The 16,198-nt window shown below is 43.9% G+C and overlaps 1 protein-coding gene across 1 annotated transcript in view; it reads left to right on the top strand.

The window, feature by feature from the left end:
• The first annotated feature begins 11,321 nt into the window (after positions 1–11,321).
• Positions 11,322–16,198, top strand: part of SLC7A4 (solute carrier family 7 member 4) — a 44,386-nt gene continuing 39,509 nt past the window's right edge. The window contains exon 1 of the mRNA XM_075831030.1: positions 11,322–11,492. The gene's annotated coding sequence lies outside the window, so the exon portion shown is untranslated. The remainder of the gene's footprint in view (positions 11,493–16,198) is intronic.

Here is a 16,198-nt window from a genome sequence, read left to right as displayed (position 1 = left end):
ATGAGTACTCGGCCCATGGAACAAGCTATACCCAGTTATCATGCTGCATGCTGATATGAAGTGGCGGAGATAATTCTCCATGATCTGGTTAATCCTCTCGACTTGCCCATTGGACTGGGGGTGATAGGCTGAGGAAAAGTCCAATGTCACATCCAGGAGTTTACAGAGGGCGATGTGAAGGGGCAAGCCATGGAAACGGAAGATGTGCTGAATGGAGAGACTCGCCAGTCGGGGAGGAGAAGGTAGGCCGGTCAGCGGGATAAAATGTGCCATCTTCGAAAACCCGTCCACCACCACCCAGACAGTGTTGCATCCTGCTGAGGGAGGAAGGTCTGTGACAAAGTCCAAAGTTGGATTGAGCAACCTTGTTAGAAGCACACACCGTGCAAGAAGAGACAAAGTCCACAACATTTTTGGGTAGCGTGGGCCACCAGAAGTGACAAGTAATCAGGTTTCGGGTCTTATGAACACGAGCGTGCCCAGACAGTTTAGAGCTGTGTCCCCAGCGGATAATTCTTCTGTCTGCCAACCAAACAAAAGTCCTCCCGGGAGGGATGTCTCTAACCTGCAAAGGATTGGCAGTGACGATGCAGGAAGAGTCTATGATACTTTGAAGGGACTCCAGTGTGTCATCCGTCTCAAATGACCTGGACAGGGCATCGGCCCTCACATTCTTGTCAGCGGGATGGTAGTGGAGCACAAATTGGAAACGGGTGAAGAACAGCGACCACCTGGCTTGAAGGAGGTTTAGTCGTTGAGCCGACTGGAGATAGGTGAGGTTCTTGTGGTCAATGTAGATCAGGATGGGTTGAGCTGTGCCCTTTAGCAGATGTCTGCACTCCTCCAGAGCCAATTTGATGGCCAGTAGCTCCCGATCCCCAATAGAGTAGTTGTGCTCTGCAGAAGAAAAAAGTCTCGAGTAATAGCCACATACTACTGCCTTTCCTTGGGAGCTTCTCTGGAACAGAAGTGCACCTGCACCAACAGAAGAAGTGGCCACCTCCAATGAAAACTGCCGAGACACGTCAGGATGATGGAGGATCGAGGCTGAAGTGAAGGCTTTCTTGAGGCTAATAAATGTGGATTCTGCCTCTAGAGTCCACATGTTAGTGCTCACACCCTTCTTGGTAAGGATAGAGATGGGAACCATCAGCGATGAGAAGTTTGGGATTAACTGCCGGTAGAAATTGGCGATTCACAGGAAATGTATGGACCTCAGGCCTTGAGGACGTGGCCATTCCAGGACAGACTTTACTTTCTCAGGATCCATCTTGAGACCTTGATCCGGGATGATGTAGCCCAGGAAGGACAGAGAATTATTTTCAAAGACTCACTTCTCCAGCTTGGCATATAAACGATTCTCCCTTAATCGCCATAGAACCTGACGGATATTCCTCCGATGAGTCGTCGGATCTGGGGAGAAAATCAAAATATCCTAGTGTGTTACCTCTTCCAGTCCCTGCTCCTGTTCCTGTTCCCAGCATTTCATACATTCCCGGTCTAGCATTGAGCTGTGCCAAAGTCGTGCCATGCTGCATCCACGTCTGATCTGCTTCACCTCGCCTGACGTCTAGCTGCTGCCTCGTCCCAGCCGAGCCTGCCCCGCTGCTGTCTGAGCTGCCACAGGTACCTATAGAACTATAGACTCTCACCTGCTCCCTGTTGGCCAGCTGCCTTACCGCCAAGGCAGTACGGTCCAGTGGGTCCTCAGACCCTTCGTGACAGTAAGTACAATATATTTTTTTTGGGGGTGGGGCTGAGTGGCACGATATACAAGAGGGGGAGCACGGTGGCACTATATGCAAGGGTTGGAGCAGGGTGGCACTATACACAAGGGGGGCTGTGTGGCAATATACACAAGGGGGAGCTGTGTGGCACTATATACAAGGGGCTGTGAGGCACTACTAAGGTGGGCTGTGTGGCACTATCTACTAGGGGGTGCTTTATGGCACTATTTACAAGGGGAGGGCTGTTGCGCTATCTACAGGGGTCTGTGTGTGGCACTATCTACTAAGGGGGGGCTGTGTGTCAGTATATACAGGGGGAGCTGTATGGCGCTTTATACAGGGGAAGCTGTATGGCGCTATCTACAAAGTGGAGCGCTATCTACAAGTGGGGCATGACACTGTCTATAGGGGGGGCTGTGGAGGACTGTCTACAGCGGGGCTGTATGGCACAATCTACAGAGGGCACTTTCTATGAGGTGGGCTGCATGTGGCATCTGGGGGGGGGCAGACAAAAGTTTGCTATGGGGCCCAGTCTTTCCTAGTTACGCCCCTGCATGTGGGGGTGGATTTAAGCGACCGGGCTTTACAGCCCTATTCAGTAAAACCCAAAATAAAAACCTGGTACAAAAAAGTGGCCATTTTTACAGGTGGCAATCCACAATTCATTTGTGCTGTATAAAAAAAACAGGAAGAGACACATATCTGGATTTCCAGGAGAAAATTATTGAAGGCCTCATATTTGAAGTTCAGGACACCAGAGAATGCCCCCATCCTGAGGATGTCAAACGATTGATTGAAAGGCATTTTATCAGTCCCATTTCCCCAACACCAACTAGAAGTAACCCCCAGAAAAACTGCCGTATCAGCAGAAAAGATGGGCACCGCAAAGACTCCCAATATTTTTGTCCCTCATGTCCCAACCAGGTCTATGCATTCATCCATGTTTAAAAAAAAAACAAAAAAAAAAACACCATACTGTTGTGAATTAGTAGATTTTAGATTATTAGTTGAAAATATATTTGCCCTAGATTAAAAATTTATTTCCCCCTTATTTTACTCCAAGGGTGAGGAAGGTAATGGGTGGGGGGAGGATGTCATGTTTGCATATTTTCTAATGTTCAACTGCTGGAAAGACCCTTCATTTCCATAAACCTGCCATTTCTTATTTAAGGAGACCAAAATAAAATAAATTCCCATTATACCCCTAGATGAATATTTTGGGATCTCTGCTTCAAGACCAGATATTTTGGCAGTGTTAATGCGGCATTTTGCGCGTGCAAAAGGCCCAATAAAAGCTCCGTGTGTCAGCAGCATATGATGCGTGGCTGCGTGATTTTCGCGCAGCAGCCATCATTATGACACTCTGTTTTTATATTTGTAAACAGAAAAGCATGTGGTGCTTTTTTTTCCCATCATTTCTTTATCTACTGTTGCGCGAATCACACGCGACACACGGAAGTGCTTCCGTGTGCGATTATCACGCACCCATTGACTTTAATGGGTGTGTGATGCGCGAAAAACGGACAAATATAGGACATGACGTGGGTTTTACGCAGTGGACATAGTCCGCCCTCCTACATCTCTATGTGAAGAATAAGGCACACATGGGTATGCCCATGCACAGGAGAACTGGCAGAACGTGAAAGGAGATTAATTTTGTCCGTGGTCTATACTGTGTGAGGAAAATGCTCATGTAAACGAACACATTTCCCCAAAAAAATACTAATCTTATTTTGTTCCATCTTTTTCAAGAAACTTTCATAAGAAAACTGGACTTTCTAAAAATATGATAAACCCCTTGAAGGAAACCTTGTGGGGTCTACTTGTGTGAATGAAGTCATTTATGGGGTGATTCTAATGTTTCAGCAGCATTAGGCCCCCCAGAAAACAGTATGCGGCTATAAAATCAAGTGTAGAATTGCTGGACCCAAAAGGCCAAAAAAGCCTCCTTTTATGCAAAGCCCTGGCACATGCCCGCACAGTGAATAAACCACACATATTGGGTATCCCCATGCACGGGAGAAGTGGCAGAACGTGAAAGGAGGTGAATTTTATCTGTGGTCTATACCGTGTGTGATCACTGTTTGCATTAAATGACACATTTGAGAAAAAAATAAAAATTATGTATACTGACAAATGCCCTTAAAACAAAGCCCTTTCTGTCCTTTAACCCCTTCCCGCTCCTGGACGTACTATTAGGTCATGGCAGCTGTATCGTTCGCGCTCCATGACCTAATGGTTTCGGCCGTCCTCCAGACACATACAGGAGCTGTGACGGCTGCTGTCTCGTACAGCAGCTGTCACAGCTCCTACAGCGGGGACCGATCGCTGTGTCCCCGCTGATTAACCCCTTAAAAGCCGCGTTCTATAGAGATCGTGGCTTTTTAGGGGTTAAGCTGCCATCGCCGGCCTGCTACGCGATAGCGGCCGGCGATGGTGACTATGGCAACCGGACACCAAACAATGGCGTCCGGCTATGCCATAGACGGAAGCCTAGTGGGTCCTGACAACGTCAGGACCCACTATGCTTGCTGTCAGTGAGTAGCTGACAGTTCTAATACACTGCACAACGCATGTAGTGCAGTGTATTAGAATAGCGATCAGGGCCTCCTGCCCTCAAGTCCCCTAGTGGGACAAAGTAATAAAGGTAAAAAAAAGATGTGTAAAAATGAGAAAATAAAAGTTTTAAAAGTAAAAATCCCCCTTTTTACCTTATCAGTCATTTATTATTAATAAAAATATATAAACATACAAATAAACTATACATAATTGGTATCGCCGCGTCCGTAACGGCCTGAACTACAAAATTATTTCATTATTTATCCCGCACGGTGAACGCCGTAAAAGAAAATAATAACAAACCGTACCAGAATCACAATTGTTTGGTCACTTCACCTCCCAAAAAATGGAATAAAAAGAGATCAAAAAGTCGCATGTACCGAAAAATGGTACTGATGGAAACTACAGTTTGTTACGCAAAAAATAAGTCCTCGCACGGCTTTATTGATGGAAAAATAAAAAAGTTCTGGCTCTTAGAATAAGGTAACACAAAAAGTGAATGATTTTTTACAAAACGTATTTTATTGTGCAAACGCCATAAGACATAAAAAAACTATAAACATCTGGTATCGCCATAATCGTATCGCCCCGCAGAATAAAGTGAATATGTCATTTATAGCGCACGGTGAACGCTGTAAAAAAAAAAGAATAAAAAAACAATAGTAGAATTGCTATTTTTTAGTCACCACGCCACCTAAAAATAGAATAAAAACTGATCAAAAAGCCGCATGCACCCCATGAAAACTACAATTAATTCCTCAAGGGGTCTAGTTTCCAAATTGGGGTAACTTTTGGGGGGTTTCCACTGTTTTGGCACCACAAGACCTCTTCAAACCGGACATGGTGCCTAATAAAAAAAGTGGCCTCAAAATCCACTAGGTGCTCCTTTGCTTCGGAGGCCGGGGCTTCAGTCCATTACCACACTAGGGCCACATGTGAGATATTTCTCTAAACTGCAGAATCTGGGCAATAAGTACTAAGTTGGGTTTCTCTGATAAATCCTTTTGTGTTATAAAAAAAATGGTATAAAAAGGATTTTCTGACAAAAAAAAATATGTACATTTCACCTCTACTTTGCTCTAAATTTCTGTGAAACAGCTAAATGGTTCATGAACTTTCTAAATGCTGTTGTGAATACTTTGAGGGGTCTAGTTTCTAAAATGGGGTGTTTGATAGGGGTTTCTAATATATGGGCCCCTCAAAGCAACTTCAGAACTGAACTGTAACCTAAAAAAATAAATAAATGAGGCAATACTTCGCTTCTTACATTATACTGATAATGAGCCGTGCCCACCCCGAGATGACACCAGTTTTGACCGTTTGTATAAACGGAGACCCCTATTAGACCGTTTCAGTGCCCGGTTTTCCCAAGCATACACCCCCGAGAAGTGTATTTCTATTGATGAGTCCCTGGTACATTTTGAAAAGAGGGTTCAATTCCGCGAGTAGCTGCCGGGTAAGAAGGCAAGGTATGGCGTGAAGATGTATAAGCTGTGCGAGAGTGCATCAGGGTATACCTACAGGTTTAGGATATATGAAGGAAAGGCCACCCCCAAACCAGACTGCATCCTGGACTACAATAGGTACATGGGAGGGATGGACTTGTCAGATCAAATCCTGAAGCCCTACAGCGCCATGCAGTGTGGTATAAGAAGCTGGCCGGGCACATCATACAGATGGCTTTGTACAATGTGTACGTGCTACGTCGATGTGCAGACCAGACGGGAACTTTCCTGGAATTTCAAGAGGTGATTATCAAGAACCTAATCTTTAGGGACCAAGAAGGGGGGGCACCCAGTACTTCTGGAAGCGAGGCCACACGCATCGTACCAGGGCGGCAACACTTTCCAGGAGAAGTTCCCCAAACTGGCAAGAAGGGAAAAAGTCAAAAGAGGTGCAAAGTCTGCTATAAGAGGGCGATAAGGGATGACACAATATATCAATGTGACACGTGTCCCGAATAACCAGAGCTCTGTATGAAAGAGTGTTTTAAAATTTATCATACATCCCTAGGTTTATAATTTACCACAATTTTACTTACCCTGATGCACTCCGCACAGCTTATCCCCCCTCGTCTTTCCCCTCTGAGCCCTGCTGTGTGCCCAGGCAGCTGATAACAGCCACATGTAGGGTATTGCCATACCCGGGAGAACCCACATTACAGTTTATGGGGTGTAGGTCTCCGGTCAAAATGCTCACTACACCTCTAGATGAATGCCTTAAGGGTGTAGTTTTTAAAACGGGGTCACTTCTTGCGGGTTTCAACTGTACTGGTACCTCAGGGGCTTCTGCATACATGACTTCGCACTAGAAAATCCCCAGTAGGCCAAATGGTGGTCCTTTCCTTCTGAGCCCTCCAATGGGCCCAAACGGCAGTTTATCACCACAAATGAGGTATTGCGGCACTCAGAACAAATTGCGCAACAGAATGGGGTATTTTGTTTCTTGTGAAAATAAGAAATTTTCAGCCAAAACTACATATTATTTGAAAAAAATAATTTTGTTTTCATTCCCAGCCCAATTCAAATAAGTTCTGTGAAAAAACTACGGGGTCAAAATGGTCACAACACCCATAAATGAATTCCTTGAGGGGTGTAGTTTCCAAAATGGGGTCATTTGTGGTTGGTTTCTATTGCTTTGATACCTCTGGGGCTCTGCAAATGCGACATGGCACCCAAAAACCAATCCAGCAAAATCTGGACTCCAAAGAACAAATAGCGCTCCTTTGCTTCTGAGCCCTCCCATGGGCCCAAACAGCAGTTTATCACCACAAATGGGGTATTGCCGCACTCAGGACAAATTGGGCAACAATATGGAGTATTTTATTTCTTGTGAAAATAAGAATTTTTGAGCTAAAATGACATCTTATTGGAAAAAATATATTTTTTTTTAATTCCCAGCCCAATTCAAATAAGTTCTGTGAAGAAACTATGGGGTCTAAATGGTCATATTACCAATAAATGAATTCCTTGAGGGGTGTAGTTTCCAAAATGGGGTCACTTCTGGTGGGTTTCCATTGCTTTGATACCTCTGAGCGACATGGCACCCGAAAACCAATCCAGCAAAATCTGGACTCCAACAAACACATAGCGCTCCTTTCCTTCTGAGCCCTCCCATGGGCTTAAACGGCAGTTTATAACCACAAATGAGGTATTGCCACACTAAGGACAAATTGGGCAACAAAATTGGGTATTTTGTTCCCTGTGAAAATAAGAAATTTTTATCACAAATGACATTTTATTGGAAAAAATTACATTTTTTTCATTTCACAGCCCAATTCAATAACGTGCTGTGAAAAAACTGTGCAGTCAAAATGGTAACAACAACCAGAAATGAATTCCTTGAGGGGTGTAGTTTCCAAAATGGGGTAACTATTGGGGGATTCCTACTGTTTTGGCACCTCAACACCTCTTCAAACCTGGCATGTTGCCTAAAATATATTCTAATAAAAAAGAGGCCTCAAAATGCACTAGGTGCTTCTTTGCTTCGGAGGCCTGTGTTTTATTCCATGAGCGCAGTAGAGCCACATGTGGGCCATTTCTAAAAACTGCAGAATCTGGACAATACATATTTAGTAGTGTTTCTCTGGTAAAACCTTTTGTGTTACAGAAAAAAAAATGAATAAAATTGAAATTCAGCAAGAAAAATGAAATTTGCATATTTCAGCTCCACTTTGCTTTAATTCCTGTGAAATGCCTGAAGGGTTAAAAAACTTTCTAAATGCTGTTTTGAGTACTTTGAGGGGTCTAGTTTTTAAAATGGGGTGTTTTATCAGGGTTTCTAATATATAGGCCCCTCAAAGCCACTTCAGAAGTCAAGAGGTACCTTAAAAAAAAAGGCTTTTGAAATTTTCTTACAAATATGAGAAATTGCTGTTTATGTTCTAAGCCTTGTAACGTCCAAAAAACTATGCCAATCTAAAGTAGACATATGGGAAATGTGAACTAGTAACTATTTTGGGTGGTATAACCATCTGTTTTACAAGCAGATGCATTTAAATTTTGAAAAATGCTATTTTCTCAAAATTTTCTCTACATTTTGCAATTTTTCACCAATAAACACTGAATATATCGACCAAATTTTACCACGAACATGAAGCCCAATGTGTCACGAGAAAACAATCTCAGAATCGCTTGGGTAGGTTTAAGCATTCCGACGTTATTACCACATAAAGTGAAATATGTCAGATTTGAAAAATGGGCTCTGAGCCTTAAGGCCAAAACTAGGCTGCGTCCTTAAGGGGTTAAAAAGAGTGTAAAATTCAAATATGAACTTTATTCACCTGCAGAGTTATAGTCATCTAAAGAAGCGCATAGCAAAATTGTGAAAATGTCTCTGGTCATTTAGCTGTAAAACAGCCTGGTCCTTAAAGAGACTCTGTCACCACATTATAAGTGCCCTGTCTCCTATATAAGGAGATGGGCGCTATAATGTAGGTGACAGCAGTGCTTTTTATTTAGAAAAACGATCTATTTTTACCACGTTATTAGCGATTTTAGCTTTATGCTAATTACTTTCCTAATGCCCAACTGGGCGTGTTTTTACTTTACACCAAGTGGGCGTTGTACAGAGGAGTGTATGACGCTGACCAATCAGTGACCAATCAGCGTCATGCACTTCTCTCCATTCATGTACTCCAACATTGTGATCTTGCTAGATCATGATGTGCTGTCACATACACACACATTAACGTTACTGAAGTGTCTTGACAGTGAATAGACATCGAATTCAGCCAGGACACGATGTCTATTCACAATCCCGACACTTCGGTAACGTTTGTGTGGAACTTAATGACAGCAAGTGTGATCTCGCGAGATCACGCTGTAAGCTGTCATTTACAGCATGCTCTCGCGAGATTATGCTTGCTGTGCTGTAAGTCCCACACAAACATTACCGGAGTGTCGGGATTGTGAATAGACATCCCGTCCTGGCTGGAAGCGATGTCTATTAACTCTCAAGACACTTCAGTAACATTAATGTGTGAGTAAGTGACTGCACATCGTGATCTAGCAAGATCACAATGTCTGAGTACATGAATGGAGAGAAGTGTATGATGCTGATTGGTCACTGATTGGCTAGCGTCATACACTTCTCTCCACAACGCCCACTTGGTTAAAAAGTAAAACACGCCCAGTTGTCTATTAAGAAAGTCATTAGCATAAATCTAAAATAGGTCATAACTTGGACAAAATTAATTGTTTTTCTAAATAAAAAACACTGCTGTAATCTATATTACAGCGCCGATCATATTATATACAAGCTAGGCCACTTATAATGGGGTGACAGAGCCTCTTTAACCGGTGAAAGGAGTTTTCCCATCAGAGACATTTATGACATATCCACAGGAAATGTCAGATAGATGCGGGTCCCACCTATCTCTAAAACGGGGCCCCCTAAACCCCTTTCGTCCTCTCTGTGTTGTGGCAGATGCATGTCATTCCCGACCATTAATTCGGAAACAGCGTAACTCGCTGAGCTGCGCTGTTTCCGTAAGTCCCATGCAACGTAATGGCGGTAATGGAAACAGCGTAGCTCGCATGCTACGCTGCTTCTGTAACTGCCATTCACTACTATGGGACTTATGTAAACAGCGCAGCTCAGCGAGTTACGCTGTTTCCTAATTAATGGTCGGGAATGACATGCATCTGCCACAACACAGAGAGGACGAAAGGGGTTTAGGGGGCCCCGTTTTAGAGAGAAGATGCGGGTCCCACCTCTGGGACACACACCATCTGACATTTATGACTTATCCTGTGAATAGGTCATAAATGTCTCTGATGGGAAAACTCCTTTAATTATTGCAATAGCCTCCTGTACAAGTGAAAGTGCTATAAGAGAGACCACCAGCTATCCTCTTAGCCTGTCTGCAGACGAAGGGTATATTGAGAAAATACATGGCAGAAATCCTCTGCTGGGGATTGGCCAGTGAATATGCATGCAGATTATCCCCATTGTAATTCTGTGGAGCTAATCTCTGAATTTCCTGGGCATAATCCATGGCAATTAGGAACATGCTGCAGATTGAAATCTGTAGTGCGTTCATTATTTTGATGAAGCAGGTATTTTCCTAAAAGTGTGAATGGGGTTTAAAATTCACAGGCATTGCCGGCAGAATGTGAGCGGATTTTGTCAGGATTTAGGCTGGGTTCACACACACTATTTACGGACGTAATTCGGGCGTTTTAGCCCCGAATTACGTCCGAAAATGTGGCTCAAAAACGTCGGCAAACATCTGGCCATTCATTTGAATGGGTCTTACGATGTTCTGTGCCGACGGTCATTTTTTTTACGCGCCGCTGTCAATAGGCGGCGCGTAAAAAAGACGCCCGCGTCAAAGAAGGGCCTGTCACTTTTTCAGACGTAAATGGAGCCGTTTTCCATGGACTCCATGGAAAAACAGCTCCAATTACGTCCGTAATGGATGCAGCGAAAAGCGCCTGCACATGCCATTACGGATGAAATTACGGTGCTGTTTTCTCCTGAAAACAGCACCGTAATTTCAACCGTAACGGACGCTGCCGTGTGAACATACCCTCAGGCGCAGCATCCGCATTTAATCCTGACACAACCCTGGATGTGTGAACATGACCCAACACTGCAATATCTACGTTCAACATTGTATTCTGTTGTAAGCTTGCAGCCCGTATTATGCGGACAAGCTCGCAGAGCATCAGCAGATAATACGACATTTATGACTCTGCCCTGTGATCTTTTAATCAGATCTGCAATTCAGACAACAACACCACAACAGGGAATTGCTACTCATGCAGTTCCCTGATATATTAGTAGTATATGTCAAGGGAAACGTCACTTTCAGGCAGCTGATTGGAAAGGGTTAATCCCCTATATAAGGTATAGGTGAGACATATTTAGAAATAAAAGAAGGGTAGGGATTTAGATGGAAAAATGCACTGCCCCTCACAAACAAGGGTAGCTGGAAAGACACGGCAGCTCTGGGATGGACTGAACAGGTTAAACCTCCAGATCGACGTCACTGTTAGAGCAGCCTCAGCAAATCACACCGCTGTCACTTTAAGGATCCAGGATCTGTCAACACAGCTCCGCCCTGAGCAGCGCGATCAGCTCTCACGGTGCTGGGAAATCCTTCAATAAACAGCAATTCGGGGGCAGGTGACCGGATCCGGCACCGGGCACACACACTATGCACAGGACTGGCACGGATCTGTGACGGTACATTGGGAACAGGTGAGGATCTCAGTGCTGCCCATTATCAGCTGTATGGAATATGGGGAGCGGCTGCGTGTGTGTGGATGGCAAACATTCAGCCAACTGTCCGTGATGTGGTGCCAGTGCATTGTGTGCTCTTACCCACCAGCATCATGCCATGTACAGTAGTGCAGGTTGCCATGTCTGCAGGACTAAATAATTCATGTGTGCAGCTCTTATCCTGGAGCATCTGCTCTCAGCCTGTGTGGGGGCAGAACAGCCATGGAGCAGGATTATGGCTTCCTCTTATATTATGAAGGTTGTTGGGTTGTCACAGAACACATTATAACTACAGGTTCCCTTCATGAAGATATATATATGTATGTGTGTGTATATGTATATGTATATATATATATATATATATATATGTAAGTTGTGGTATGTAAGCAAGATGTCGTTTATAAGTAGGAAAGTGCAATATGTAGTTTGTAAGGTGTAATATGTAATAAATTATTCTACACAAAATCCGGTGATCGCATCCCCATTCAGCAGAACTTTGGGAGGTACAGGTATTGCAGCTGTATTCGGGATCGTAAAATGTGTCCATATTACGACTATCTAAACATAGTCTATACCATAGTATAAAAATAAGGAAGTTTGCATACACTTTTTATAAAATGACTAAGTAAAATGTACACTACAAGTTAGATGTAAAGATTTGGCCGTGATACGCTTGGAAATCGGAATGCTCCCCTGGAAGGTGGCGTGAATGAAAACATATTTCACACTATGCAAAGAAAATGTCCTATGGAAAATTGTTTGCATTGAAATGTTGTGCATTCGTGTTGTCTCGCATGTTTTTCTATTCGGCGATGGTAAACGCTATGATTGATTACCACTAACAACCACGGATTATTTTTTTTGCATGACTAATACGTTTTTCCGACCAATTAAGCCGATTTCTACACTCCTCAACATTGAACTTGCAACACCAAGAAGGAAAGGTTTTGGAATTGTGGAAATCACAGGATCGATAGACATGTCAATGATATGCAAATGATAAAAAAATGGAAACAAAATAATCCAAACATGTTGATTTATTCAGTATCGAGTATGAGCGTCACATGCAGAAATACACGCACTTAAAGGCCTTGGCATGCTATCAATGAGGTTATTAATGGTTGTCTGAGAAATGTTATGCCACGCTGAATGCATTTGGGAACGCAAATCATCAAGATTGGCTGCTGGCACTCCCTTTGCATTGACTGACCAATGACGTCCCAGATGTGCTCGATGGGAGACAAGTCCGGAGACGCTTCATGCCATGGTAGCACGTTTAGGCCATGCACGCTGCTCACAGTAGCATGTGCAACATGCGACATGGCGTCCTGTTGAAAAAGGGATTCTGAGACACTTTGGAGAAATGGCCGTACCACTGGTCTCTCGATGTAAATGAAATGAAGACTATAGAGGTCAGGATGCCGTACATTATGCCATCCCACACCATAATCCCAGGAGTAGGACCGGTGTGACGTTCCCTTGTGAAGGCCTCTTGCGGCGTTGCAACGTGGTCTACAGACCAATCTGGCTATCATTGCGTCCGAGACCTAAGCAGGACTCATTGCTGAAGAGGCTAGACCTCCATTGCCGTCTTGCTGTACACCATGATAGCCTTTGAGAGCGGTGGCGTGTGGTTAATGGAACAGGTGTAGCTGGATGTCTGTCTTATAGCCCAATGTCATGCAGACGCCTTCTGATGGATTGCGTCGATACTGGTTGCCGCCCTAGTCTTGGGATGTGATGTCCAATTTCACTTGCAGTACAGAATGGATCACTACGTGCCATTCTTCCAATCAGACGATGCGTCCGTGCAGAGGTTCGCCTCCGTGCACCTCTTACTGTCATTCCCATTCGTTGTTCTCCCAACATCCAGGATACGCAATGTTGAACAGTGCTCACATCTCGGCCTAGGCGCCTAGCGATCTGCCGGAGAGATAAACCAAGGTCTCTCAATTCAAGGATTCTGTCCCTCTCAGTTTGCGATAACTGGCACGGCGACGATCAGGAGGTAGCGCACAGACATCCCGCACCACTTGATCCGATTTTTGAGGTTTTATGTGGCTAAAAGACTTTGCTTTCTATCTGGCTTTTCTGGCTCTCTCACATGCCACAGATTAGAGCTCGGTCCTTGAAAATGTGATCATTTGCAGATCATAGCGACACCTGCTACTTCATTGATTTGCATAACCTTGCGGCTTGCCTTTCCTGGTGTTGCAATTTTAATGTTGAGGAGTGTATCATTTGGAATCGGCTGTTTTTAGTACCAGAGACGTAAGTCTGTGTTCACACATCGCGGCAAGAAAACGCAATTTGACTGCGATCTGAGCAAAATTGTCACTAAATTGCACCATAATCTCGGCTAAAACATAAATTGACCGCAATGTGTAAATGGAGCCGAACGATAACTCTCATTGTTTCGGATAATCATTACGTCTATGGCCAGTTTTATGTGTGTTTATGTAAGATCTAGTTCAGTCCTACATGGCAGCGTCCACATGCTGCCCAAACCTTGTTAACTTGCGTTGGCCAATGACTGCACGATTTGGCCATTCGTGCCATACCCGGCAAAATCGTGGGGACATTGGCCACCACAAGTGAACATGGTTGCCGACACTGCTATACCCTAAGTAAGGTAAATAAATATTGTCTACATATAAGAAGAAAAGTGTTGTATACAAGTAGGGTACAGTATATCCGTAAGGTAGTTTCCACATTAAGGTTGTGACAAATGGTAAATTTTCTTTTGTAGGGGTGTACAATGTAACTTCTGAGCATTTATAGCATGTAGGTAAGGCTGAGTTTTCCGTCCAGAACCTGCAGCACCGCACTATACAATGCAAGTGAATGTGGTCTTACAAAACTCAATTTTACATGTAGATTTTACCCTGTAATAAAAAGACTGTAATCTGCGGCCAAATTCCCACCAAAATCCAGTGGCAGATTAAGTAGACCATGGGCTCTGGACTGTACCCCAAACTTGGGCCCCCCTTCTCCAGTGCCGCCCTGCCATGCCATATCAATAGCCTAACCCACCTTTCTGTCTGAGCATCGACAAATGTGTGTTACGATTCCTCTTGTCAAAGCACTGTGTCCCTACATACTGACAGTCTCCAGTCATCACTGACCGTATCACACTGTGTAGGGACACCACCTCCTGACAATGGGAATGGTAACACCCATTTATCTCTCAGTCCTGGGCTACACAAAGACTTTTTGTGGCATGTCACACCCTGGCTCATGTAGATAGCCCCACACTCACCTGTTCCTGCGCCGTCCTCTCCTCCAGCGATGCAGAGTCTCTTCTGTCCAGGCCTCATCTAGCTGAGCGCCTAATCCAGGGAAGGAAATCGATGGTTCCCTTGCCTCGCCAGCGCTGTCAATTGTATCTGCGTCCAGAGAATGTGGATACAATTGAGTCCTATTGTAGTTTTAATGGGGATCCGCTATTGCCAAAATCCATGTATTTTGGTGCAGATTTTCAGGCTATTTTGCAGCAGGTTTTTAGGTAAAGTCTAGATAATAAGGTATAGTATATAATTATTGTATGTAAGGCACTATGTAAGTTGTAGTATTTAAGTTAGGTTTAGAATGTATGTAAGGTATACTCTAAGTATGCAAATTAAGTCCATAATCCTGGTTGTATGTCAGCAAGGCTCAAATTTGTATTTGTGCTCGGCGGGACTGTTTAGACCGATGTATGCGACTGTACCTACACGGTTGCATACATCTGCCATAGACTGTTCGATTTATATTCAGAAGTGCGGCCGACTGTGCTTTTCAATATAGTTGAGGCTACAGTATCCCAACATATTCAGACTTGGGGCTTATTCAGATGAACTGGTGTCAAATCGGCCATGAAAAACTGCAGTTTTTCACAGCCGATTTGCACCCGTGCGAAACCGTTTTTTTACGGATCCCTCATAGACTTGAGTCTGAGGGATCCATGACCGTCCGTTAAAACTAGCGGCCGTGTGAATAGCCCCATATAAATAAATGCAAATTCGTCTGAATAAGCCATAAACGTATGTTAAGAGGCGCCCTGCAAAAACAGCTGCTGTAAATACATGAAAATGACCTCCCAGGATTAGGCCCTAGGACGGTATGTTCACACAGCCTATTTTCAGCCGTTTTTCGGGCCGTAAACACACATAAAAGACGGCTAAAAATTTGGGGGCTGAACGCCTACAAACATCTGCCCATTGATTTCAATGGGAAAAACTGCATTCCGTTCCCACAGGGCGTTTTTTACGCGTCCGTTTTTAAAAATGGCCGCGTAAAAAAAAGCTCCTTCTAAAAGTGAAGTGCATGTCACTTCTTGAGCCGTTTTTGGAGCCATTTTTCATTGACTCAATAGAAAAACCGCTCCAAAAACGGCCATAAAAAACACAAGTTGCTTAAAAAACGGCTGAAAGTCAAGGGCTGTTTTCCCTTGAAAAAAGCTCTGTATTTTCTGCTGTTTTTTGTTAAGCTTGTGAACATAGCCTTAGGGTCTATGGGGAGACTACGGCTTCCCCTATGGCTATAACAGGTAATCAGATCAGCAGCTTTTAGCTGGTGGCGTCATCCTCACCCCCCCATTTTTTATTTTTAGAATATTTCCATAGTCAGAAGATTAACAGGTGACCTAGAAATACTTACTCTCATTGTTCCCTCAGCTGCCTTACTCTATACTGTGTGTGTGCTTT

This window comes from Rhinoderma darwinii, chromosome 1 (assembly GCF_050947455.1).
Source record: "Rhinoderma darwinii isolate aRhiDar2 chromosome 1, aRhiDar2.hap1, whole genome shotgun sequence".
Lineage (NCBI taxonomy): Eukaryota > Metazoa > Chordata > Amphibia > Anura > Rhinodermatidae > Rhinoderma > Rhinoderma darwinii.
Note: the sequence above shows the minus strand (reverse complement) of the source record. Positions and strands in the feature narration are given on the sequence as shown.